Here is a 26210-nt window from a genome sequence, read left to right on the forward strand (position 1 = left end):
AAGTCCCTCTGTATATGTGTTGCTTTGGCCTGTGATAGGGCAGAGTAGAGTTAGGCAGAAAACCTAAACTGAATGCTGGGGAAAAGAAGGTGCAGTCAGTGAGGTGCCATGTTACCGGAGGAGGAGACAGACATGCTCTGAACTTTACTGGTAAACCATGAGCCTTGTGGCAAAATATAAAGTAATAGAAATGGGTTAATCTAAGATATAAGAGCTAGCTTGCAATATGCTTAAGTGATTGGCCAAGCAGTATTTTAATTAATACAGTTTTGTGCAGTTACTTTATGTCTGAGCAGCTGAGAATGAATGAGCAGCCCTCACCAATAGTATTCCTCCTGTGTTCATGTCTTATTGTAGAAATGTTAAGGCCATTCTGAAGGCCACTGTGTAGACCACCTTCACCAGGCCAGTTCCAGCAAGATGAGAAACACATAGGTGTTGTTCTCATCCTCAGGAATGGAGTCACTGGTCCAACCTGTGACTAGCTACATGGTCTGATAAGCCTTAATTTTCTTATCTGTAAATGCCATGACCTTTGCTCATATCAGCTAGTTATGGCCAGGTTATAATATACATCAAGGGGTTGTGCAGATAATATATCCAGGAAATTTTGCCATGCAAGCATATGGAGTCTGAACTCCAGAATTCATCTTTTAAAAAGCATACTCTAAGTTTGGTTCTCTTGAAAACTACTTGGGGGTAAAAAAGGTTTATTTCAGACTACAAATTCCAGTCCATCATGGAAGGCAGACAGGACAGGAGCTCAAGTTAGGGACCTGGAGGCCAGAGCTGAATGAAAGACCATTCAGAATGGCGAGAATTATCTCGCTCTCATGGCTTGCTTAGACTGTTTTCTTATACAAACAAGGACCACCTGCCCCAGAGTGGCATTGCCCACGGTGGGCAACATCCTCCCACATCAATTGTTAATCAAATAATAAAATAATGCCTCCTCAGGCTTGCCTACAGGCCAGTTTGATGGAGCTCAGTTGCTCAGTTCTGGTTTCTTTCCCCAAGTGACTCCTGCTTACATCAAGCCAACAAAAGCTTAAGTATACACGTATGCACAATAAATGTGAAATTACCTTGTAAACTGATGAACCCTAAATCATGTCTGGGTTATTACTGCCATTTAAAGTAATGGTAGTGAATGGGCCTTTTGATTATAGGAAAGAGGAATATACATGAGATTAATAGTTACATGACTGATACATTCTATTCTTTAAAAAGCAACTAATAAGTAATTTGTACAATAGCACAATTTGAGAATAATTAGAAATGAAGCTAATGATAGGTTCCATTATTTGCAAATTAATTGCAAGTGAAATTGTAATTATCTATTAGACAGAAAGAAATAATATCCAATGTATTAAACTTTTGTGTCTGCATAACTAGACACAGTTTACAATGATATAAGCTTATTGGCAGCAGATAGGGGCTTCTGGAGATTGTGATGGGTCGTTTGGGTGCCTGGCCCCCTACTTCAGACCTATAATTCTAAACCTAGAAGTTCCAAAGTTTCAGACACTTGGAGAACTTTCCATGTATAGGAGGGGCCCACAGATCCACATGCCTGCCAACTGGTGCTGGGCATGGAAGAACTCTGCCAGTGTGTGCCCTGAGATTTTCAATGTATGCTGGGACAATGACAGTAGTAGCTAAGACAATAGTCATTTGCCTCGACAAAACCCAGCTGAGTCCAACTGCTGGGTCTGACATCAGGGGAGCTGGTTACAGGCAAGGCCTAGAAGGCTGGATGATGCCAATCCTGAGTCACAAAAGCCAAGTGGTCCAACCAAGTCTGTACTCTAGAAGCAAAATTCTGGTTGAGATGGATGTCCAGTTCATGGGTGTTACAGGACCCTGAGAAGGGAGTATGCGCATGTGCTGGGGTCTGGAAGGGACCCTGTTTGTCCTCCATGCCCAAGTTCAGTCACTGACAACGGAACTGAGGCTCTTGGTGCAGACTGGGGCAATCACTGAGTCACTAGACCCTTACCACACTGACACCCTGCTTCTCGGGTCCCAAAGTGTTTACATACCAAGAGGTTCTTACTATCCCTATGTTTCAAAGCATGGGTCTGAGTTTCAGTGAGGTAAAATGACATTTCCAAAGTCACCCTGGCCTTTGAGGGTAGAACTGGGGCGAGAACTGTGAATTTTCTTCCTGGCTCCATTGGCTTCTCGTGGAGCCCTCAACGGAGGACTGTGATTGGGGTGGGTTGTATTGTCTGCCTGTAAGCCTCTTCCACAGACCCAGAATGGTATGTGATCAAGGGCCTGACTAGGAGTCAGGTTAGCACCATGGCAGGGAAGAATTCCAAAGGCAAATCTCCAGGACTGAGGCATGGAACCGTGAATTATCAGGTATTATCTCACAATGGATCTCAACCTCTTTCTCTGATGTCACCAGCCAAGTACTTAAGATCTTCCTACTTTCTTCTGAATCTTTCTCTTCCCAGTATATCTTGAAGCAGAAATGATCTTTTATTGTTAATCTAGGAAATTGAGGGGTTGGGGAGTTGGCCCAGTCAGTAGATTACTGTGTCAAAGGCATAAGTACCTGAGTTCAAATCTCCAACACCCACATAAAAACCAAGTGCAATAAAGTGTCTATAATCCCAGCACTGGGATTGCAGACAAATGTAGGTTCCTCAAGCTCACTGGCCAGCCAGTCTAGCTGAATTGGTGAGCTTCAGGCTCAGTGAGAGAATTGGTCTCAAAAAATAGCATGGAGAGAGACTCAGAAGAAATTTAATGTTGACCTCTGACCTCCATATGCACATGTTCACACATGCCCATTGCCTACATGCACACATACCCACCCAAACAAGCATGTACACAGGCACCTCTGCGCGCACGCGAGCACACACACACACACATACACACACACACACACACACAGGGCTTTCTGTGTGTCTGATGACTTGAGGCTCCTCCAAAATGGAGCTCAGAGACTTGAGGTAAATCCTGTAAGTTCTCTGAGCTTTGATCTTTTGTCTGAGAATGGAGCTTATATAATACTTTTCTTTCTGGGGTGATGTATAGATTCTGTGAAATAATGAACCTTAAAACATTTTTCTGGTGGCTGATGACAGTAAGCTTTTAATGAAAGGAAAACTTATGATGTCAGTAATGAAGACAGGGTCAAAGGTGACAAGGAGCATTGACAATTTAGAGTTGAGCTCATGATCCTTAAAAAAGCAGGCTAAATGTGGAAACAGAGAGACCAGAGGCTCCTATGGTCAGGTTTTAGAGTGTAACGTGGCTGGATAGTAAGCATGTTGCAAGGCGGTATCATCTGTAGCTTCAATACGCCAAGTATCAAAGGAGTTTAGAAGTCATCTGAGTTGCAGTGGGTGAAAATTCTGCAGTTGACCAAATGGACATTTGTCAGAATGCTCTCTGTCGCTTTATCGAAGTCATGGCACAGAGACGTGAATGTTTGAAGGTTGACAGAGAAATAGACCGCACAAATAGAAAATCCGGAGGACCACAGCTTCATGGCTCCACAGTTCTTAGGTAGAAGACTGGAATTCAGCCAGGCAGCACCTGCATGCTCTTCTGGAAGCCACTGTGAATGCACAGTTGATGCCTTCTCGACGTAGAGCTCAGACTGTCTTTAAGATTCTGTGGGGTCTGTCACTTGTAATTCGCTTTGCTGACATTCTCTAAGGTCTAAGCTGGTGTTTTGACCAACCGTTTAAGGAAGAGTGCTTGCTGCCTTCTATATTCTGTTTTACTCAAACTCTGCTAATAGAATATTAGTCCCATCCAACACATATCTTTCTCACAACATCTATGTTAGTGTTCGTCCAAAATTCTGGCATCAGAATTTGTTACATTGACCCATAAATTTAGACAACACAGCTTGCAGTTTCCTCCAGACATGGTTTCTCACAATGGAGGGTTTCTCCGGAAGACTGCTGAGTAGATCCATAGTCTCTCAGTAGCTTGGGGTTTAACTTGTTTGTTTTAGTCTTTCTCCTCAGGAAGTATATAAAAGTCTTTTTTAAGAAGTTGTTTGTTATTTAATCTGTGTGAGTGTTTTGCTTGCATGTGTATTTATGTGCCACAGGTGTGCCTGGTGCCTGTGGAACTCAGAAGAGGATCTCTCATCCCCTGGAGCTGAAGTTACAAATGGCTATGAGCTGTCATGTGTGTGCTGGAAATTAAGCTCAGGTCCTCTGCAAGAGTGTTGAGTATGTTTAACTACTGAACCATATCTCCAGCTCCCAAATATTTTAATTCAGCAGTTTAAAATTCTTATTGAAAGTGTATGTGTACTTGAAAGAAAAATCAAGACATCAAAAGGAAAATAAACATCACTAATTCTGTTACCAAATGTAGATGATGCATCTTTTCACTCATCATATATGTTCAGAGGACATAATGATGGTAGTGGTCCTCTATTGTAATGCTGTCCTGAGCCCCAGATGTGGACACAATGATCGTAGTGGTCCTGCATTGTATTACTGTCCTGAGCCTCAGATGTGGACACACTTTACCCTTCTAGCACCAGTCAGGAAAGGGATACTTCTATTTCCGTTTCCAGACAATGAAAGCAAGGCATGGAAAGGTGACGAGACCTATTGTAAGTTGCAGTTATTGAAAGGTATTTGAATCTTGAGGCCATTGGTTCTGAAGTTTGAGCCTTCTACTTCTTTTATACTCTCTCTGTATCTCTCTCTCTCTCTCATGTGCATGTGTGTGTTCACACACACACACACACACACACACACACACATATATATATATATATATAATATGAGGAGTGAATTTATATTTGAGTATCAACTATTCAGTTTATTTTACCTGATTTTCACATAATTAGGGGGAATTTATATTTTAAAGATTGTTAGGTAATCATCAACAATTTATATCATTATTTTTTAATTCATTGTTTGTATCTTTTTTAACATACTTTTTCAATAGATTCTTTGGGAGTTTCACATCATGCTCCCCAGCCTACCCATCTCCCAGTCCCTCTGCATCAACTCCTGACCCTTGCAGTGTCCCTGCAAAGGAAAACTAACAAAGAAATAAAAATAAGATACAGATTTTTAAAAGGAAGAAAAAATAGACAAATAAGAATATCAATTTAAAAACTAACAAACCAACAAAAAACAAATAAGCAAACAAGCAAATCTAAACAAAAAACAAAACAAAACGCTTTGCTTCTTCGTCTTTGCCCTCCATGGCCTCTCCATTTGTCTTAGTGGCATTGGGAGCTGCTTGGTATCAGTCAGTATCCTCTTTTGTCTAAACAGCTTTTCTTGCACATGTTCATTGTATAATGTGCTGTTGGTCAGGTTCAAGGCGGCTGGCTTCCAGCACACCATCAACACTGGAACCCCACAAAACTCCCCAGACATCCTGCTGTTGCCCCGAATCATGTAGACCATGTGGCCATGGCTCCGCAGGCCAATCTTTTCATGGACTCCAGCAGGAAATAGATGGGGTTGATGCTGCGGTGTACCAACTCATAGCCCTAGATATGTATAGATGGGGTAGATGCTGGGGTGTACCAGCTCAAAGCCCTAGATGTGTATAGATGGGGTAGATGCTGGGGTGTACCAGCTCAAAGCCCTAGATATATATAGATGGGGTAGATGCTGGGGTGTACCAGCTCAAAGCCCTAGATGTGTATAGATGGAGTTGATGCTGGGGTGTACCAGCTCAAAGCCCTAGATATGTATAGATGGGGTAGATGCTGGGGTGTACCAGCTCAAAGTCCTAGATGTGTATGTGGGTGGCTGCTGGGTTGGTCAATTTGGACTGCTGGGACTACTACCCTCTGGTGAGGGGTGGTACCATATTTCCCAATTATGGGGAACCAGCTCTTCTATTAGAGGCATGACCAGCTTTCTGGTGCCGGGGTTAGAGGGTCCATTATTCCAGGGTCATAGAGAGATGGGATCAGCTCTCTGGTGAGGGATAAGTGACTCTCCCTGGGCCAGTGAGGGACAGGGTTAACTTGTTGAGGTCCTTGTATTTCAATTCATGGTTCAATACATGGTTTACATGGGCCCCTATGGTAACAGTCAATAGACAGCAACACAGACCCCAACTGTGGCAGGACCACAGACCCAGACTTGGCCAGCAACAGCAGCTTAAGCCCAGTTATGTCACCATGGCCCCACTGTAGGCTTCTCAGATTGGTATGGGATCAGCATCAGCATTGACCCCAGACTTCAACATGGTCCCAGGTGGCCGTAGAGACACCAAGCAGTCATACTGCCCCCATGGCAGTATGGACCCTGGTTGTAGTAGAGTCACGGACTCAGACATGGCCCCTGGCCACAGCTCAGACCAGACGTCAATATGGCCCTAATGATAGCACAGGTCAGCATGATCTGCATGGCCCCGGTGGCCACATGATCCTCAGGCATGAACGTGGCCTCAAGTGTCAGCCCAACCCTGGCATCTGCACTGCTCTTGGCAGTAGTCTGACAAGGACCCTGGCTGCAGAATTTATACCATTCTTAGTGGCAGACAACACAGAATTAATTAGTCACCCTTTAGCAATTATTTTGTAGAAAGCAGATAATCATATCATATTCCTCTTCTTTTTTTTTGAAAGTAATTTTATTAAATTATAAAAGTTTCCATTTCCGCCCCTCTTCCCAACACCCTCCCACTCTCCCCACTCCCTCTCCTCCTCCCTCTTCGTCCCTTAGGGCAGTCAGGGTTTCCTGCCCTGTGGGAAGTTCAAGTTCCTCCCCCCTCCCTCCAGGTCCAGGAAGGTGAGTATCCAAACAGACTGGATCCCCAAAATCCAGTATATGCAGAGGAAACAAGTCCCAGTGTCATAGTCAATGGCTTTTCAGAAAGACTTCGGGCCAGCCACATTCAGAGAATCCGGCCAAATTCCGAGAATCTGGTTAGATCACGTCCTCGTTCAGTCCCAGTCCAACTGGCCTTGGTAAACTCTCATTAGATCCGTCCCCTTGTATCAGTGGGTGATAGCATCCCTCGCAGTCCTGATTTCCTTTTTCATGTTCTTCCTCCTTCTGCTCCTCATTTGGACCTTGTGGGGCTCAGTCGGGTGCTCCAATGTGGGTCTCCGTCTGTATCGCCATCCATCGTCGGATGAAGGTTCCCTCTGATCTTGCCTTCCTTGCTCACGTTCTCTTTCCTTCTGCTCCTCATTTGGACCTTGGAAAAAATTATTGCTAGAGGTTGAAGTCAGGGTACGGTGCATGCTCAGCAAGTGCCCTGCCCTGCACCACATTCTAGGCATCCAACAGGATGTCTGTAAGCCTGCACTCTGCCTCTGTTTCCCAAGGTCACCTTAAGGCACGTGTCCAAAAATGAAGCTGTGTAAGGATAACTGCAGAGACAACACAGCTCCGTATCCTGGACCAGAGTGTCTCTGCAGTGAGTTTTCAGTCTAAACTCCACCAGGATCAGCCCCTGTGAACTCACCCTCACACCTTTTAACTTGCTACATTAGCAGACGAGTCTAGGGGCAGGACCTTAGCTCTGTCATCCTTTTCAGGACGCTTTTGTTGGTCATTTGTATCTAATTTTCAGGCTCATGGCCTTTGTCCCTCTTTCTTGGAGATGAAACTAAACTATAGTCTTCTAAATCAATTCTTCTGTGGGTTACCTTAAAAATGATTGCCCGACTTTAGCTTCTGACTAGGCTTCCCATTCTGTTTTCAATCCTCTCTGACCTCTGGAGTCATGGTGGTATTTCTAGAAACTCTCTTCTTTCTTGGCAGTGGGAATGAGCAAGGCCAGCTGCTGCAGGGGCCCTGGGCAGAGGCAGGGGCCTGACTCATGGGGCAGTTCTTTAGACAGACTATCGGTGCTCAGGCTCTGGCTGATGCCTCAAGGCCTGTGGTCCACCCCTTGGGCTGGAGGCTGCTCTGGTCAATAGTAGTGCTCCGAACCACTCCCAGGGCTAGCTAGCTACATGCACCTTCTACCCTCCCTTTGCTGGCATGTCCGCCCACTCGGCGTGCTTGTCAGAAGTTTGGATAGTTCGGCTCCTTCACAGGGTGTAGAGGGATCAAGTGCAGAAGTGTTGGCTGGTGGTTATGAGTCACAGAGCAGCAAAGCGATTGTCCTTTGGAGCTCTAATTGTGCCTCTGATTTTCAGCAGAAATGGTGGGTGGTTCCGGTGGGCATCTCTAAATATGTCACGCTTGCTAGGGGAATGGTCGACTTCCCTAGGTAGGAGGATACCAAGCACCCTGTATTAGCTTTGATCTCTCCAATTCCAGGCTTATCCTAGGTACGTCATTGCATCTCCATTTCTGAACCAGTCGAGTCAGGATCAAAAACAGGGCTTGCATTGAGCTATATAACAATTAAATGATTTAACGTGCACATTAGTTTATGAAAAGGATTAGATTAGTTTTAGGGCCTTGTAAGCGGCTTTCTTAGGTTAACACCTTTAATCATTACATCATCTAGTGAATGTAACTTTACCTCTAGAAGTGAAGAAACAGTTTGGAGAAGAAAGGTGGTTGGCCCAAGGTTACACAGCTATTAAGTGTTGAGTGTCTGTTTTGAGGGCCACATCTCCATCCACTGGATACACCGCTGCTATCCTGTGCTGGGCTAGAGAGGGGGAAGGGAAGCCTGGCCTTTCATTCCCAGAAGCCCTAATGACAGTCTGGCTCCTGAAGGGACTTAGTGTCTATACTTTGCAGCCTCCTCCAGTCACACCTATTCTAGGACTTCTTCCTGACACCCTCCACCTACAAGGCCCTCCTTGCCTGCTGTGAATTTATAACCTTTGGCTTGCTTTGAAAATTTGTGTTCAATTCAACGGGCACTTCTCAGTCCCAGACCAGGGATGAAGACAGTACGGATGTTTCCTGACGGACATCTACAGACTTGCCAGGGACATGGATGAGGCAGGATGTGAGGCACAAGTTAACACTTGAGTGTAATAAAATAAATATGGACACTGTTGTATAATAGTCTAAGCATGGGGAAAGAGACTCCATTCAAGCCGGTAGGACAGCTCATAGCGGGCTTCTCACGTGAGCAAGACCATGATGGTGAATCACACTGAAACAGCTTGCATGAGCTAATGAGAGCTCACTGACTCCAGACTGACAGTAGGGAAACCAGCATAGGACCAAACTAGGCCCTCTGAATGTGGGCGACAGTTGTATGAGTGGGGCAGACTGTGGGACCACTGGCAGTGGCACCAGGATTTATCCCTACTGCTCAAACTCGCTTTTTGGAGCCCATTGTTTTTGGAGAGATACTTTTTTCAGCCTAAATATAGTGGGGAGGGCCTTGGTTCTGCCTCAAGCAATGTGCTAGACTTTATTGATTCCCCATGGGAAGCCTTACTCTTGCTGAGGAGTGGGTGGGAAATGGGATGGGGGAAGGGAGAGGGAGTAGGAGGAGAGAAGGGAATGGGAACTGGGATTGGTATGTAAAATGAGAAAAGATTGTTTTTAAGAAATAAATTTAAAAAAGAAGTAGGCCGAGCCCCTTGGCTGAAGGACAGCATCTAACTGGCTGCTTTGTGTCGTTGGAAGTCCTGGGTCTCCATCTCACTCATGATTGGTTCTGAGATATGGAGAGAAATCCAGACCAGCTCTGTATGAGTAGGGAAGTTACAGGTCAAACAAAGATCCATCTCACCTCTTCTCAGTATGGTGCTGGACTTGTTACAAGGGATCAAAAGAAAACAGTTCCTGACCTTAAACTGAGTCTGGATATATGACCTCACAGTGACAGTTCTGGATAATTTGATCAAGGAAGCATGGAGAAGAGGATTAAGTACAAAGCTAGGATCGAAGAGTTAATTGTTCATAAACTGAACCTCGGTGAACCAAAGGGAGACATGAAACATGGTTGGAAGGATTGTGTAGGGAAGACGGGGTCATTAGATGCCTGTGGACACTTCCCTTGTAGGGTGGTGGGTGAGAAGGTGAGGGTTACCAAGCCGTGTGCAGAGATCGTGGACACTGTGGAGTCTTCATCTCTTTTCTTCTGCAAGAAAGGCTTTGAACATAGGAATGGCCTGTTTAGCTTTAAATTTTAGAACAGAAGTTCCTGTTGGGAGGATGATATGTGGAGGGCTGAGAAAGACTGGGCAGCAAAGCCATTTTGGATACTGTGGCATAGACTAGCCTGGGGCAGGGTAAGGGGCATAGAGGGGGAGATGCTGGAGAATTGAGAAGTGGCTATGAGGTGGCTGTGGGTAGTGACAGGGAGGAGAAGCCCACAATGGCTTCCATTGCTCTGACTTTGGCCTCTTCTGGTTCCCAATGAGGCTTTTTGCTGAGGTAGAAACAGGCATGTGAGGCAGAGAGATGAGTGCGGTGTTGTGCGGTGTTGTGCGGTGTTGTACAGTGTTGTGCGGTGTTGTGTGGTGTTGTGCGGTGTTGTGCGGTGTTGTGCAGTGTTGTGCGGTGTTGCACAGTGAGTCAGCCTGAGAAAAGATGGGGTTAGCTGAGCATGTCAGGTGCTGAGGCAGATTGCAAATCTCTGATATAGAAGCTGTCGCTTAAATGTCCAAAGTTTTTTGAGCTGTGCCTAGGAAGCATATCAAGAAGAACGTTTAAAAGAGGGTCAGACGGGAACAAGGGAAGAATTCCGTCGAGTGATTCAGGTGTGTCCAGCAGCAAAAAGCTCTAGAAGGTGGGACTGATCAGGGCCTTGGTGTTGGCAATAAGATAGCTGGTGGCCAGACTCAGGAGATCTAGACACATGGAAGAGAGACTGGAACACCCTGGGTTGAGGGGCAAGTGGAAGGGCATGAGGAGATAGCGTGGACAAAACTTTCCAACGAGGATAAGAAAGCATGCCCAGAGAAAGCAAGTGTCGAAGGGAGGCGCAAGCAAGGAGGAATCGTTCCAAACAGGAGCCCCATCCTCCTGCCTGAATCTGGGGGGGCATGGTCAGTACTGAAAGCATTGAAAGTAGCATGCCTGGGTGGAACTTAGTGGCAGCCCATATAGAACTCCTGGCACCGCAGACATGGCAGCCTTTGGGTCTGTGGGAGCACTATGCAAATCCCTCTTCTGCACCAAGGCCCCAGCATCTGCCGTTGACCTTTGTTCTGTGAGGGAAGCCATCCCAGCCAGAAGACCTGATGGAGCACCAAACCTCAATCTCCTCTTGCCCTCAAGGCTTCAGCCTGAGCTTGTCAGTAGCAAGCTTCCCTTTACCAATATTCATGGCTGAAGAGACAAGGGTAAAGTTAGGTGCAGCAGCAGACATGCCTGGCACCAGGGTAAGGTTGAAGTTGATGTCTTGGGACCTTGCTTCTGAGCCAGGTGGTAGGCTTGGTTCTCCCACAAGGCCTGTGGCCAGGCTGCCACCTAGTGTTCAGCCTTGTGTATAACAAGAAAATCTCGGCCTGCCACTCTCATGTAGGGACAAGCAACAAGCAGAGACTTGAGCTCACCATGCTGAGCTGGAGAAAGAATGCATTTCAGGTGATGAATACAGAGAGAAGCCACTGTCTGACTCAGAGCCCAGGGTGAATACTGGGAACAGTACACAACACAGTTTTTGTTTCTCATATGTACAACCTTATGCCATCCTTTGTGTTAGTGTTGTTTCCCCTGTCTCACAGCTATGTTTATTCCTGGAAAGTTCAAAAGAGGGGTCTTTAGGCTTTGGGAGTGAGCAATCGAAGTCTAAGTAGGCAGAAGTAGGCATGGAGGCTTGAGACCAGGGACTGGATATCCTGAAGATTCAGTCAGGGTAGGGGCTGTGACATCCCAGCTGCCTTTGTGCAGTGCTTCTGGGCCCGCCTGGAGGCTTGCCAAGGATGCAGGTTCCAGCAAGGGTTGCATCGGAGCCAAGGCTGAGCTGACACTAGATCTCAGCTGTGATGGAGGAGGTGGAGGGGGGTGACTGGCAGGATGTTTAGTGAGCACTGGAAGATTGAACTCAGCATGAGAGCAGTGCGCTGGAAAGCCGATAGCCTGTGAGGGCCGGCGAGGCTCAGGGAGTCCAGGCCTAGGCACCATCTCTCTGTTGGATTTCAGGGAGGCGGGAGAGGAGAGAAGTCAGTTCACCTGCTCTCAGATGTGGCTGTGCAGGGAGATCCAGGACCTCTGGACATTTGGGTTGGGAATGAGTGGTTCCAGTTGCCTTCCGTGCTGAGCCCAGAGTTGAGGCACAGAAGTGTGTTTTCTTCCTACCTTCCTTGGAGTCCCAGAAAGGTGGGGAAGCAGTGGATGCTCTGTCAAGAGGAAGGACAGTGGCTCTGTACTTGGCACAGCTCTCTGTTGGGGTCACTTCCCCGTGCTCTTCTTTCTTGGCTGTGTTTTCCCCTTGGTTATCCAAATAAAGTTCCTTCCTGAAAATAGCCCACATCTCTGATCCTTCTAAGCAAGAAGGGAGGACTAATCTGTTCCTGTACAGAGTAGGATTGAGAGAGAGAAAGAGAGAGAGAGAGAGAGAGAGAGAGAGAGAGAGAGAGAGAACGAACTTCAGGGCTCCAGGGGCCCACACCTGAGGTATGAGCAACAGGCTATGGCAGGGAGAGAAGGGAACTAAGGGAGACGGCTGGCAGAGGAGACTGTTTCCAGCCATGCCCTTTCCACCCTCCCATCCCCCTCCTCTCCTTACACACTCACTGATCCTTGCCTCCTCATAGAGGCCACCTGACCGTATGTTGAATTTCATTCCATTGATAATCTAGAAATCTTAGCATTCATATAGATGCACCTTTGATACATCCACTCTGTTTTAAAAATTCATTTTTTAAATGCCTGGCTGTATGGAAGACAGAGCCACCACAGGAAAGTCTAGAAAATATAACGAGGATAATATGAATCACGATGCACTTCCAAGTGACTAAAAACAAGCAGCTGTTCGTCATCCCTAGTGACCTGTAAGATCCCCTGCTTCTCTTCCCAGCCACGACGGTTTGTGGTGTTTTAGTGTCCTGTATACAATGGGTGCTTGGCCCACCCTTGTTGGGTGCTGGTTGTGGACAGGTGAGCTCAGAAGTTTTCTGTAAACATTAGAAAATGCTGTGTGCCGGGGGTGGCTGATGCTATGTGGCAGAGTGGCTGGGACATTCACAGATCCCACACCATTTGTTTTCCCAAGTCAGCTAGTGGCACCCAGCCAGGACAACACGCTGAGCCTTGTAGGCGATGGTTTTGGATGCTGCTCTGGGTCACCTGAGTGTGAGTCAGTTCTGGGAGGGTCGGTCTCTCAGAAGTTGGATGTTAAGGACCTACTGTGTGCCAAGATCCCAGGAGAGATCTCGAGGGGTACAAGGATTCAGGTTACTGAACCTACAAACCACCCAGAATGCAGCCCTCCATAGGTGACAATAGAGTTAGATGCAAAGTACAGCAGGGATGGCTTTGGGAACAGGCCACTCTAGGGCAGCTTATAGAAGAGGTGGCCCAAGAGTTAGGTCTTAAAGAGAGAATGGGATGTAGTAGGTGGCGGGGTGGGGGCTTCAAGACCAACTGGAGTGAAAGACTGTGGTGAGAAAGGAGATAAAAAAGACTAAGAATCCAAGAGCAGTGACCTGGCCGTGTGAGGGGTAAAGTCTGTCTTCCTGTTGCTCACATTTGCAAATCTGACCTAAATGACTAAAGTGGGGTCAGCTACCTCAAGGCCTACTGCCAGCAGTGAGCTGTCCTGACAGCATGGGGTCTCCTCTCTGACGCTTCCATGTTTAGTTTGGCTTTGTTTAGCAGGATTCATGAGTGTTTGACTGGACTGTCCAAGCTGAGTTCCAGTGTGCTTTCTCCCACACCGCCGAGGTTCCCGAGACAGATGTTCTCAAGACAGGCTGTTGTCCTTTCTGCTGGAATGGCCTGTGACTGTTGTGAGCCTATTTTCTCCGCTAGACTCTGAGCTCTGCATGGGTAGAAAATATTGGGCTTTTCTCCGGATTCCTAACACCTACCTCTAGCCCTCACGCAGAGGACCCATTCAGTAGATGTTTAATTTTTCTCTGTGAACATATCACAGACTCTCTGTAGGTACAAACTCTGATTCTCCATCAAGACCCATTCTAGGGATGACTCTAAGCAGTGATGCTCTGACCTAAGTAGGGAGGTCTGGGTGGGTTGTTCTCATCAACCTCAATTAGCACTCGATGGAGGTCACGTTCCAGGCCTAGGTAATGGAATCTCCCCACTCAGTGGGTGGGAACTGGTTTTCACTGGCAGATTGACAAGTCACACATACTACACAACCTCTCCCACTCCACCTACAGCACCAAGAAGTGACAGATTTAGGTGGTAAATGCTTGGAGTGCCTTAAATCAGTTCTAACCAATCAGCAGGGTGCTGCCATGACATGGGTGTGCCCTGGTGACAAACAGTGGCCTGATTATTGAGGCCTATTGTTCCCAAGATCGGTTTTGGGAGGCTACCCAGTGACTGAATCAGCTTCAGAACTGCCCGCAAGAACTGGGAGGCAATGAGAAGCACGTCTTCTGGGTACCAATCCTGTTGCATCATTGGCCTAATTTGAGAACCTGGAAGTTAGCCTTTGATATTAATAGCCCCCTGAAGACTCAGAATATTTTTGAAACTCCCTCATTCTTATAAAGGAATGTCTAAAGAAGGGCAGATAGATGAGTGGACGAACAGAGAGATGAAACTGATGAATGGTAGGTAGTAAACCATCAAGTTCATGACAGGTGGATGGCCGAATGCAAGGATGGATGGGTGCAGAAATAGGTTGTGCCTAGGAATTGTCCACCTAGGGAACTGTGCTTGATGCTGGTTCTGGGGATGCGACTGTACTGGTGCCTCTGTTTTCAGTCTCGGAGAGCAGTTTCTGAAGACTCCCTCTGTGTGGCTAAGTAACCACAGAGCTTATTTCTATTTACTTTTTCAGGAAACAATAATAAATCAAAAGCAACCAATTCCTTTCCAAAGATTTGTGATCCATGAAGCTACTTTTAAAAAAAAATTATAAAATGTTGGCAGTTTTATCTCCTCACTGTAAAGAGGCTTCTCGCCACCAAATTAGAACAAATTTGCCACAGCTATCCCAAAGGAAAATTTTCATACTAAACACATTTCTTTAAAATTTTCATACTGAAAGCTTGAGGAGGCTTGGGATGCCACATGCTTAGCCTTCCGCAGACTTGTTGGCAGGGGGAAGCATTGTAAAGTATGTATAGCACATACATTTTGCTCTCACACAGTTGCTGGATAGACTGTATGGGTGAGAGGGAGATACTTGCAAACAGAGCATATTAAAGAAAACACACTTCTGCAAAAATGTGAAAGCTAACAATAAAATGACCCACACAGAATTTCAGACAGAGGGTAAAGAAGCTCTCATGGACCCATCTTTCTTCAGCAAGCTGGTTGTTTCTATACCCGTGCTTATGTGTGTGAGCTGTCATAGTCGCTATGCATGTGCCTCACGCAGTGACCTGATTTCTTCACCAACATGATGTCATGAGCATTTTTTGTTGTTGTTACTCCATAATCTTTGTGATCACTTTAAATGATTATGTAATATTCCATTCTTTATGGCACTGTTGAATATTTAGGATGCTTGTGGCTTTTGCTCTTTGTGAATTTTAAAAATGAAATTAGTAGATATTTTATTTTTTCCTTCTCCTTCATATGAATGGAAAAAAAATTTTAATAAATGCTTATGTGATTCTTTTCTAAGAGTAGTTTTCTTAGGGTAAAGACGGAGTACAAAAGTTTAAACATGGCTTAAACATGTTGGAATTATCCTATTCTTCCTAACACTGATGGCTGTGGAGGTCTACAGTTACACATATTATCTCATGAAATCCTGGAAACGTTCCCAAACTTCAGATTTTATCTCCTTCAGGATAGGAAGCCAGAGGCCCCTACACTGAAGTGACTTTTCCAGAGTTCAGACCTGGTGTATCTTCCTTTTGCCCACAGGATGTGGCCACATGGGACACTGAATAGCTTCAGGAGGAACTTGTTGGGTGCAGTGTGCAACTTGGGGTTCATGAATCAGACTTCACTCCAAAGTCTAAGCTTTCCTGCAAGCTCACTGGCTACTAATGTTGGTTGGGATGAGGGGTAGCCTTGCAGGTGTTGCTATGTCTTTTAACTAAGGACTCTGGCCCAGGGAAGAAGCCTGGAGTTGAGACCCCATTATATAGTTTCTCTAGAATTACACTTGCATAGCCTTTTTTCAGAGGTAATCACCACATGCAGATACTATGCATTGCTAAGACCAGTCCACAGAGGGATCTTCTAAAGTGTTGGGTGACATATTAGAATCAGAAACTTTGCTAGGTTTTATTTTCTTGTTCTTGTTGTTGGTGGTGATGTGTGTGTGTGTGTGTGTGTGTGTGTGTGTGCATGTGAGTGTGTGTGTGTGTGTGTGTGTGTGTGTGTGTGTGTGTAACCAGATATCCTGAAACATTGCCTGTTTCTGTAAAACCCATCTCCATGAGCTGAGGAAGCGAGTGGTCAAAGGAACCAATTCCTCTTCTGTCCCTGGGTGCTGCCTCACCAAGCAGAGAGCCCGTGAGGGTACAGCTATCCCTACATACTCTATTAGGCCTTGGGAATGCAGTAACAACTGAGAACTCCCTTGACATGAGGGAGATGTCACATTTTACCACAAAGACAAAAGCACAGAACAGTAATAGCAGCCACAACACTACCAAGATCTCTCACTGTTAGTTCAGTGATGTCACAAAGCACAAACATAGAGAAGGAAAGGGTCCAGAATCTGCAACACTTCCAAGAAGGGATACTGTTTGGATCTTACCTTGATGCATGGATGAAGGACCCACTGGTGCAGAAGGACTGGCAGATCACATAGATCAGAAGGCAAAGCAGGTCCCACAGGCTCACAACAGCATGCAGTGACCCAGCCTAGTGAGAAAGGAGGCTGTTTCCAACGGAGAGGGTGTCAAAAGCAACAAAAGCTTATAAAGTTGCGAGCAGAGTTGATGGTGATGCTGTGTATTGTGTGTGTGAGTGTTGTGTGTCCGTGTGTGTCCATATGTCCATATGTGTGTGTGGGTCCGTGTCTGTGTGCATGTGTCTGTGCACGTGTGCATGTGTGTATGAGAGTGTTGGGTGTCTGTGTCCGTGTGTGTGTGTGTGTGTGTGTGTGTGTGTGTGTGTAGGAGAGAATCTGTGAGCATAGAGGGATCTCAAGCAAACATTGCAGTGGGTAAAAGACTGACAGAATGAGAAATTTATTCTTTCAAGAGAATCCTTGAGAGCACCGTGTGCTAGGCAACTAGGCAAAGGAAGATGAATCTGAGAGATAAAGTCTTTGCCAAATGCAACCAACAGTCTAGTGTCTATCTGAAAGGACACTAGAGCCCGGCAAACACCGGGAGTAAAGGACAGACTACGGCACAGGGAAAATAACTATGGGGCAGGGTATCCTTCACGGAGCTAGGCAATGCTACCTCAAGGGGTGACATTTGAACAGAGACCTGAGAGGGCATGCGCATTGTAGACAGATGAAGTGCATCTGTGGAGGAAGGAAACTGAAAACAAACAGAGAGCCTGGAAGACTGTGGTGTAGCCAGCGAGGGCCGAAGAGGTGTGGGACGGATCTCAGGAGTTGAATTGTATTCTAAGCAAACAGAAATATTAAAAGGTTTCAATCAGAGAGTGTGAACAGTGGGGACGGAGGGAGAGAGCGCAGCTAGGAGGCTGTTGCAGGGGTCCAGGCAGAGGAGATGACTTGACCTAGGTGATATCAGGGAAGACAGCGAAGACAGCTGCTCTGCACCTGCTCCAAGATGCCCTTGACCCTTCAATGAAGAGGACTGGACATGTGGGGAATGAAAAACTGGGAACAGTCCTGGTTGACTTCTGACTTGAAGCTTAAGCCAAACAAAAATGGAATCTTCTTAAGAAATTTGGATTCTTCTCAACAAAGGAATCTAAAATGGCTGAAAGACACTTAAGGAAATGCTCATCAGATTGAGCTCATCAGATGACCTTAGTCATCAGAGAAATGCAAATCAAAACAACTCTGAGATTCTATCTTACACCTGTCAGAATGGCCAAGATCAAAAACACTGATGACAACTTATGCTGGAGAGGATTGCAATAAGGGGAACACTCCTCCATTGCTGGTGGGAGTGCAAGCTTGTACAGCCACCTTGGAAATCATTATGAAAATTTCTTAGAAAATTAGTAAATAATCTACCTCAAGACAAAGCATTACTGCTATTGTGTATATACCCAAAAGACATTCAATCATACCACAAGGACATAAGGCTCAACTATGTTTCAAGCAGCATTAGTTGCAATAGCCAGCACCTAGAAACAACCTAGATGTCCTTCAACCAGAGAATGAATTAAGAAAATGTGATACATTTACACAATAGAGTACTGCACAGCAGTAAAAAATAATGACATCTTGAAATTTGTAGGCAAATGGATGGATCTAGAAAAAAAACATATTGAATGAGGCAACCTAGACTCAGAAATACAAATATAATATGTATTCACTCATAAGTGGCATTTAGACATATAATTAGCCTACAGTCCAGAACCCCAGAGAAACTACTCAACAACAACAACAAAAAAACTCTAAGAGAGACATACATGGATCTATATAGGAAGTAGAAAAAAACAAGATCGCCTGAGTAAATTGGGAGTGTGGGGGTCATGGGAGAGGGTAGAAAGGGGAAGGGGAGGAAGGTAGGGAAGTGGAGAAAAATGTATAACTCAATAAAAACAATAAAAAAGAATGTTAAAATAGCAGTGAACCATGCTTAACTGCTTGTGCACGTGAGCTTCATGTGTGGGCCTTATTCCTTTACTAACTGTAAGCCTGTAATTTTCTGTTAATGTCCTAAATAGGACTGTAAACTTTGTATGTGATAAAAATGTCTCAAAAAAAAAAAAAAGAAAGAAACTTGGGTTAAGAGTTCTGACTAGACAAGGGCCTCTGCTCCTTCCACACAATCCGTGTGTGTGTGTGTGTGTGTGTGTGTGTGTGTGTGTGTGTGTGTGTGGTGGGGTAGGTACTGTATCCCTCCTCTTGGTTTTACACAATTAAAAAGGTAATTTGGAGATCACTGCTTCTCCGAGGAGGGCCAGGAGTTTGAAAAGCTAGTTAAGTAATTGGCCCATTACCTCCTTGCCAGAGGTAAGTGATGTCATTTTCATTAATTTGGTGTATGTTTTACTAAGTATCTGTGTGGCCCAAGCCCTATTCTGGGTGCCAAGGGTACAGCAGTGAACAAAATACAAACATTTCTGCCCTCCTGGAGTTTACCATACAGGCTAGTGGTAGACCAACGACAGTAGACCAACGACAGCAAAGATGATAAATAAAACATGAGGGAAGCTTGCAAGAGTGATGGAGAAAGAGCAGGGGTGGGGGTGGGAATAACGTCGGTGGGCAGAGGGTGGGCTGAGGATAGACAGGTAGTATGTCTGTCAGGCTGCAAAACATGTGTGCAGCCTCCACAGAGGACTTTGTGGGCCATCTATTGCTCCAGTGCCACTGCCCCGTGGCCTGCAGGCAAACTTGACACATCCTCCTGTTTGCTTGCTGGTACTTTCCAATCTCACACCGCCTCTGTGATGATCTTATTTATTTGTATTTGTTCTTCCTTTAAATAATGCAGACGGATGCAGATATGATTGTGCTAGGTGTGAATCTGGGGAGGAGAAAGACCTGGGAACGGGGTCAGGTCTGTGAAAGCTAAGTTCACGGCCTCGGACCAGAGTTGACATTTAGAAGGAACTAGACTCTGATCCTGGGTTTTCAGCTAAGCAATCCTGGGGGAAATCTTCTCACTGGGAATAGAGGGGGATTCTGGTGGGAGAATGGCTTGGGGAAACGATTTGGTTGAGATATCTTGAGGTCTGGGTTAGCTGTGTGAGCCACCCCCTCACTAGTCTGATGAGACACAGGTTGCATCAGAGGCCACTTTTGTTCCTGATTCAGTGCTACGATGTGAAAAGAATTCCAACTGGAGGGACCCTCAGCCCTGCCCTGACCTTAATGCTCCTGTCCCACCTTCGGTAAATTGCAACACATTTCCCCATGGGAGCCTCGGTAGGGAGGTGTGCCCTTAGGAGTGCCCTTAATCAGCAACCGAAACTCTGGGCAAGGTGTTAATTAGGCAGTCTTGCTGTGATTCTATCTCTCCTTCATTAAGGATGAGGACAGTACAGGATCCCCTCCTGCTTGTGGGTCCTCCCTGTCTTCTGCAGGAGGCTGAGGGGGTGGGGAGATGGAGTGGAAGAGTTGTGTGGAAGAGCTCTGCCAGCCCAGTCACAAAGGGAATATTCCATACTAGAGTCAATGAGGGCAGAAGCAAGGTGACCCTTGTCAGCACCGCATCCTGGGAGCTGCGTCAGCATGGCAGGAGGCCCTTCTTGTGTGATACCACACCAACAACTTGTTCTTGTTCTGTTTGCTTCCTCACTAAGCTCCTCTTCACACCGGCGACACTTAGCTCCCCCTTCAGAGGCGTTTAACAGACAAGCACCAGGGTAAAGCTGAGGAACTGCAGCTGTCACTCTTAGCCGCTTCTGTGACTGTGGTCAAGTCACACAAGCTGTGTAGAGATATCTCCTGGGAGCTGAGTTTGAGCTTTTTCATAAGTCATTTTACCAGAGACATCCTCATGCAGGGCCGAGGAAGGTTATTAATGGCAGCTACTCATAATCCCCGAGATGTCAGCCTGGTATAAAATCTGGATGCATTAAACCACACCCATGCCAGAGTAGGCCTGTGTAGAGGGTTTTAAACATTAAACATCCTTTGGAGTCAGCTTCACAGGCAAAAGAAAAGGGTGACAGAAGGGCCCCCCAGATCTTTCCTGCCAGGGCCAATGGTTCCAGAAAGCAGTTATTGAGCTCACTGGTGTCTACCTCATGCTTTCCAAGCCTTCTGTGTGCTGTGGGAAATGAAGTTAGCTCAGGTGCCGGCCCTGCCCCTTACCAGTTGACTTTAGACAAGTTTCTTCCATATTGGGGTCTTTTTTCACCTATAAAATTGGGATCCTCATTTCCATCTCCTTTGCGTTTGGTATTAGAATGAAAAACACATAACTAGAAAATAGCCTGAAGTGTTTTACATAGTGCAAGCATGTAGGAACTGGGAGCAATGACTGGTGAACATGGAATTTGGGGGCTGGATTACCAGCTCCACCCGAGCCAAGGTGGAAAGGCCAAGTTGACACCTGGTAGGCAAAGACCAATAAATTACGTAAAAGCCCCTGATGTTACCTGTCTCACCTTTTACTTTGCAAATAAGAGATGGGGGGGGGGGGGCTCAAAGAAGGAGCTACCCAAACAGTCTCATCACAAATTGCTAAGAAAGGTGGGTAAGGACCTGGGCGGTTTGGTACGGGGATTGGGGATCCTTCCGGAGCCTTTCAGGTTTTATGGTTTATCCCCTAGGGATTCTACCCTTGTCCCTGCTATATAGCTCTGAGGTCCAGGGAGTTTGCCCTGAAGAACAGGGCAGTGGCCACGGCCATCATTTCCGAAGTCCACAGGCGCCCCCTGTTGATCAAGAGCTGAAGGGTGCTTAGCATAGGACCAGAGAGACAGGCACCTGGCTCCTGCACCATTGTGGAGTGATTTTTTTTAAAAAAACTGTAATTATTCCAGTTCACCTCCCCATTTTAAAGACATTCTGATAATGATAAATAATATCAAAGGACATGTTTAGTCACGTAAGTACCATCTCAGGCCTCCTCATCTCTTCACGGAGACCCAGGCTTTTCAGTGTCTCAAGACGCCCTTATTTCTCCCCGTGTCTAACAGACAGCTTCCCTGACAGGACCTTGGCTCGCTCCTACTCAATATCTTGAAAGCATCGTTTTCTGTATTTTTAAACTTTATAGGTATTTCTAATAGGAGGATAAAGCCATTTCTGTACCTACGTTTCACCAGAAAAGGAAGTTTACATTTTATACTTTTCTAATTTAATACCACTATTATAGTCTTCTTCAGAGATTAGAAACTAAAACTGTAAAAGCTGAGTGTGGTGATACATGCTTGTAATCCCTACCTAGTGGTCAGGAGGCCGAGGCGGGATGGTTTCTCCTTTGCCTCAAATTCTAGTCTAGCCTGGGGCGCACAATAAGACTCTGTCAAAGGAAAAAAAAAAGAAAAATATAATTGCATTTCTATTCTATTAAGATTCCAAATGGATTAAAGAACATGCTACCCCTAGACCCCCACCCTAACTCCTTCAAGCACCTACATTTTTCCTAGGTGAGGTGGGGCATCATCTCTTATATCCATAACTTTTTAATAATCCTCCCAAAAGTCAGCTTGGGTCCAGAATCCTTGACAGATGTTGTGTGGTGGAGAGATGAGAGGTGAGAGGCTGTGCACAAGTGGTCAGGGCATGGTAGAGAGTAGAGAGGAGGCGACAGGGTGGACACACCTCAGGGGAGCTCCCATCCAGACTCTAACTAGCCTGGCCGTCTCTCTTCCTTCCAGGCAGTAAAATTCCTGCTTCCTCCACAGAGCCAATTTATTTAGTCTTCAAAGCTTGAGAGCTTTTTGAGGGACGTTCTAGGTTCTAGAATATTTCTCTCTACAAGCTTCTTTGATGGCCATCCTCACTTGGAGACCTGAAAGCCTTCAGCAGGAAGAGCAGAGGAAGTAGGTCTGGGCAGATCGGCATCTCCCAGGAACGCACAGAGGTCAAGGTGCCGCCCTGGCGCTCTTTGAGAACAGAGACTGAGGGGCTTCTGTTGTTTAGGACAAGTGTATGAAAAGCAGTTCTGCCTCTGTCTCTGGTACCACAATCACTGTCTGGCCTGTCAGGGGACAAATTTCCAGAACCCATGATAGATGGGAGAACCCTGGAGATGAAGAACTCAGTCCCGTGAGCCACCCTGAGTCTGCCAGAGGACCAACCTAGCTTCGTGCTGAAATCTTTGCAGGAGTGTGAGACAGTGGGGTTCTGTTCTTCAAGGCTGTAGCTGCAGAATGCCTGGCAAGGAAGTCCAGAGTGCACTTCCCAGAATGCAGGCTGTGAGGGTAGGTACTTAGCAGCAGGGGATTTCATGGAAGATGTCAAGGGAGGGAGTAATAGATTGCTTTAGACGGTTAGGCCTTGCCTGTAGTCCTGAAAAGGAAACCGTACCCCAGAGGATGATGATGCCCACAAGGTACAGTGCTGGCATTAAAATGTTGGTCCTGTTCATTCCTTCCGGCAGCCTTATGTGGCGAGCGCTGCCCTTCTGTACTGTTTATAGAGGGCCGTTAGACTTGCTTGCTCTCCAGAGTTGGGATGACAGACATGGAGTCTGAGAGAACTGTAGGGTGATAGTGGAGCCTTCAGGTGAACTCATTCTGGAGGTGCAGCTCCCCAAGGAGATGCCCTCAGGTGGAAGGGTGGCCAGGTAGAGTATGAACCTCACAGCAAAAACAAAACAAAACAAACACACAAAAAAGTGATGTAGAAAATGAAATGAAAGAAAGATCTAGCCTATAGAGAAACTGAATTGGGGTGAAGGAGTAAAATCCTACTTTGGACTGTGAAATTGTACTTTTATAGTCCAATATGTTGGGTGAGAACTGTTTAGCATTCAAGTTAATAAAAGCTCCTGGGATCCACTCCAATCTCCCATATTACTCATGAAATATAGATACGAGTGAACTAAACCAGATATCTGCTTTTGGAATCAGGATTGTACAACAGTCTGCAAATGTATCTTCAAGATGGCACCTGTTAAAACACGCACATTGTTGCCTGACATTTCTGTAGCATTAGTGTTCTCGCAGCAAGTTGTCCTTTACCCACAACAGTATACACAGCGACAGAGTCAGTGTTTTGATCACATAGACGCTTTGATCACAGAGCCTTTGTAGGGGGAGCTGCTTGGCAACAACCTCTTGGGCAGCAAGGGTAGGGACACTGAGAGAGAGGAGACTGAGTCTGGAAACCCCAAAGAACACTGTCTGATTTGTTCCTGTGACTGTCCTGACTGTCAGGCTTGGGATTCTGTGATACTCTGGCTCCCTCTTCAGGGAAAGTCCTGAAGTGCACAGCCTTGCATCAAAGGTTGCTGATTGGAAGACCATGTAAGGAAAATCAAATGCATTTGGGTGAGGAGAAGCCCAGAGGCCACTGTTGCTGCTGTATAGGTACAGACGTCAGGTGCAGAGTTTTCCGTGGTCACAACTCAATAGTGTCAGTGTTTGCTACTGAGACAAAGGAGAATCTCAGGGTAAGGGCCAAGTTTTACCTTTTTTTTTTAAATTGCGCCAAGCTACAGCTGAGTCCAGTAGGCATGAACTTCCAAAGCCAGAAGCCCTGCCTAAGCTCCCTACCCTTGACACTTCTCCCCAGAGCCAGAACTCAACAAATTCTCATCCCTCTCCACAGGGTGAGTCTTAAACACAGGAGGTGTGTGTGTGTTTGTATATTTGGATGTGTGCGTGCGCATGCGTGCACAGCCCTACTTCTCTGCATTATTTCTACGCTGTCCATTTGTGACCTTGGAGAGCAGCTGGAAACGGCCTTTGTGGGCACTGCTTCCTCTTCCTGCTGACTTTCCACAGTCAATCAACTTCTGTTTTCACACTTATTTTCTGTTTGGCAGGCGAGCAAATCCAAATTTTGGAGATGGGAGAACAACCATGCCTCCATGCATTCATTTCTAAAAACAAGTAAGTATTGTGCCTCTTTGTATTGTCCCTTCAGTGTTGTTGACAGTACACAAGGCTTGGGTGACAGTCAGTGAATGACAAACCCAATACATAGATTATATAAAACCTAAGAAGGTGAAAATGACCATAAAGGTAGAGCCACATAAAAAGCTTGGACGTGTGAGGTACGGAGGCTAATCTGCAATTTGATTGGACCGGAAGGATCAAAACCCTACTTTTGAGTGGATCAGGGAGTGCCCCTAGCAGATAGCTTGGTAAGTGGGTTCTGGGAAGCCATGGCAATGTTCTGTAGTGGGAGTGAGTCTAACTCATGTGGCAGGCAGGCTCTGTGGCTGGAGGGCAGCGGGTGGGGAGCCCCAGATCTGCGTTACTGCTCCTGGAGTCTTCACGGCATGCTGGGCCTCACCAGGCACCTACTTATGCTCCTCTACCACCTCCGCTGTGATGGGACTGCCGATCTGTTTACAAGTTGAGAAACTGAGGCCCAGCAAGTGTTCCTTGTCCATGGTCAGTGAGCTAATAAGTTCGATGCTCTGGTTCCAGGAACCTAGTTCTAGCTATGTCTCTTGCCTTCAGGTATGTTCTTCTTTTGGATGAGCCACTCCTGCCTCCAGGAGCTGCCACGCTCTAACCGGCCTCTCCTCATGAGTGTGAAACATGGCGTCATGGCTATGGATGGGCCTTGAGAAGCCCCAGGCTCCCCCCGGGTACTCACTTCCTCTGCCCGAATGCTCTCTCACATCCGGTTTAGGTCCAGCTTCTGTGACATTCTGAGAGATTTCTGTCTCTCTTATCTCGGGGGTGAGTAGACATCAAGTAGACTTTTTCATGTTTTGAAAGAGAAAGTAGAGAAATGGAGGCAGCTCTGAAGTTGGTAAAACCTCACTGCTTCCTACTCCCGCTCCCGTGGCTGAGGGGGACAAGAGCCCAGGAGTATTTTCACTGTGCTGTGTGTGTTGGACGTGTTGGGTGGAGTCTGGGCACTGTAGACAGGGTGGTATTTAGTTCCTTCCTGGCCTTAGTGCCTGGAAAGGATCCTGCCAGAATGCTTGTGGCATGAAGTGTGGCGCCACCTGCTGCTCCTGTGAAAGCTACCTTTTCACCCAAGGCCTCCTCATTTTTCTTTGGCACACAGAATCCTCCTAGGTATAGCGTCTAGCAAATCAGTTCTTGTTTGCCTCTCAAAGCACTTTGTGTCTATAATCCTTTGTGGTGTCATTATTCTAATGTCCTTTGCCTTTGCTTGTGCCTCCCACCATCAGTTAAACTATCAACACTAAAATAAAGATCATCTACTCTAAGCCGCGCTCAATGGTCCCCAAACACTCTGCTCCTTCTCATCCCCAGGATGTTCTAGGTCCATCTCTTCTGTACCTGCTGTGTCTGTCTCCCCCTAGTGGAGGATAAGTGAGTCGGCACCATTTGTCATCTGATACAGGATGTAAGTACAGATCTATTTAGATTCTTTTGAAAGCAGACAGGCTCATCTTTTAATCTGGCCACACAGACAAGTTGTCAAATATTACCTAATTGTTAGCTTTTTCCTTCCATCCTTCCTTCCTTCCTTCCTTCCTTCCTTCCTTCCTTCCTTCCTTCCTTCCTTCCTTCTTCCTTCCTTCCTTCTTCCTTCCTTCTTTATTCCTTCCTTTCTTTTTCTTTCTTTCT

This window comes from Myodes glareolus, chromosome 17, assembly GCF_982192425.1.
Source record: "Myodes glareolus chromosome 17, mMyoGla1.1, whole genome shotgun sequence".
NCBI classification, from domain to species: domain Eukaryota; kingdom Metazoa; phylum Chordata; class Mammalia; order Rodentia; family Cricetidae; genus Myodes; species Myodes glareolus.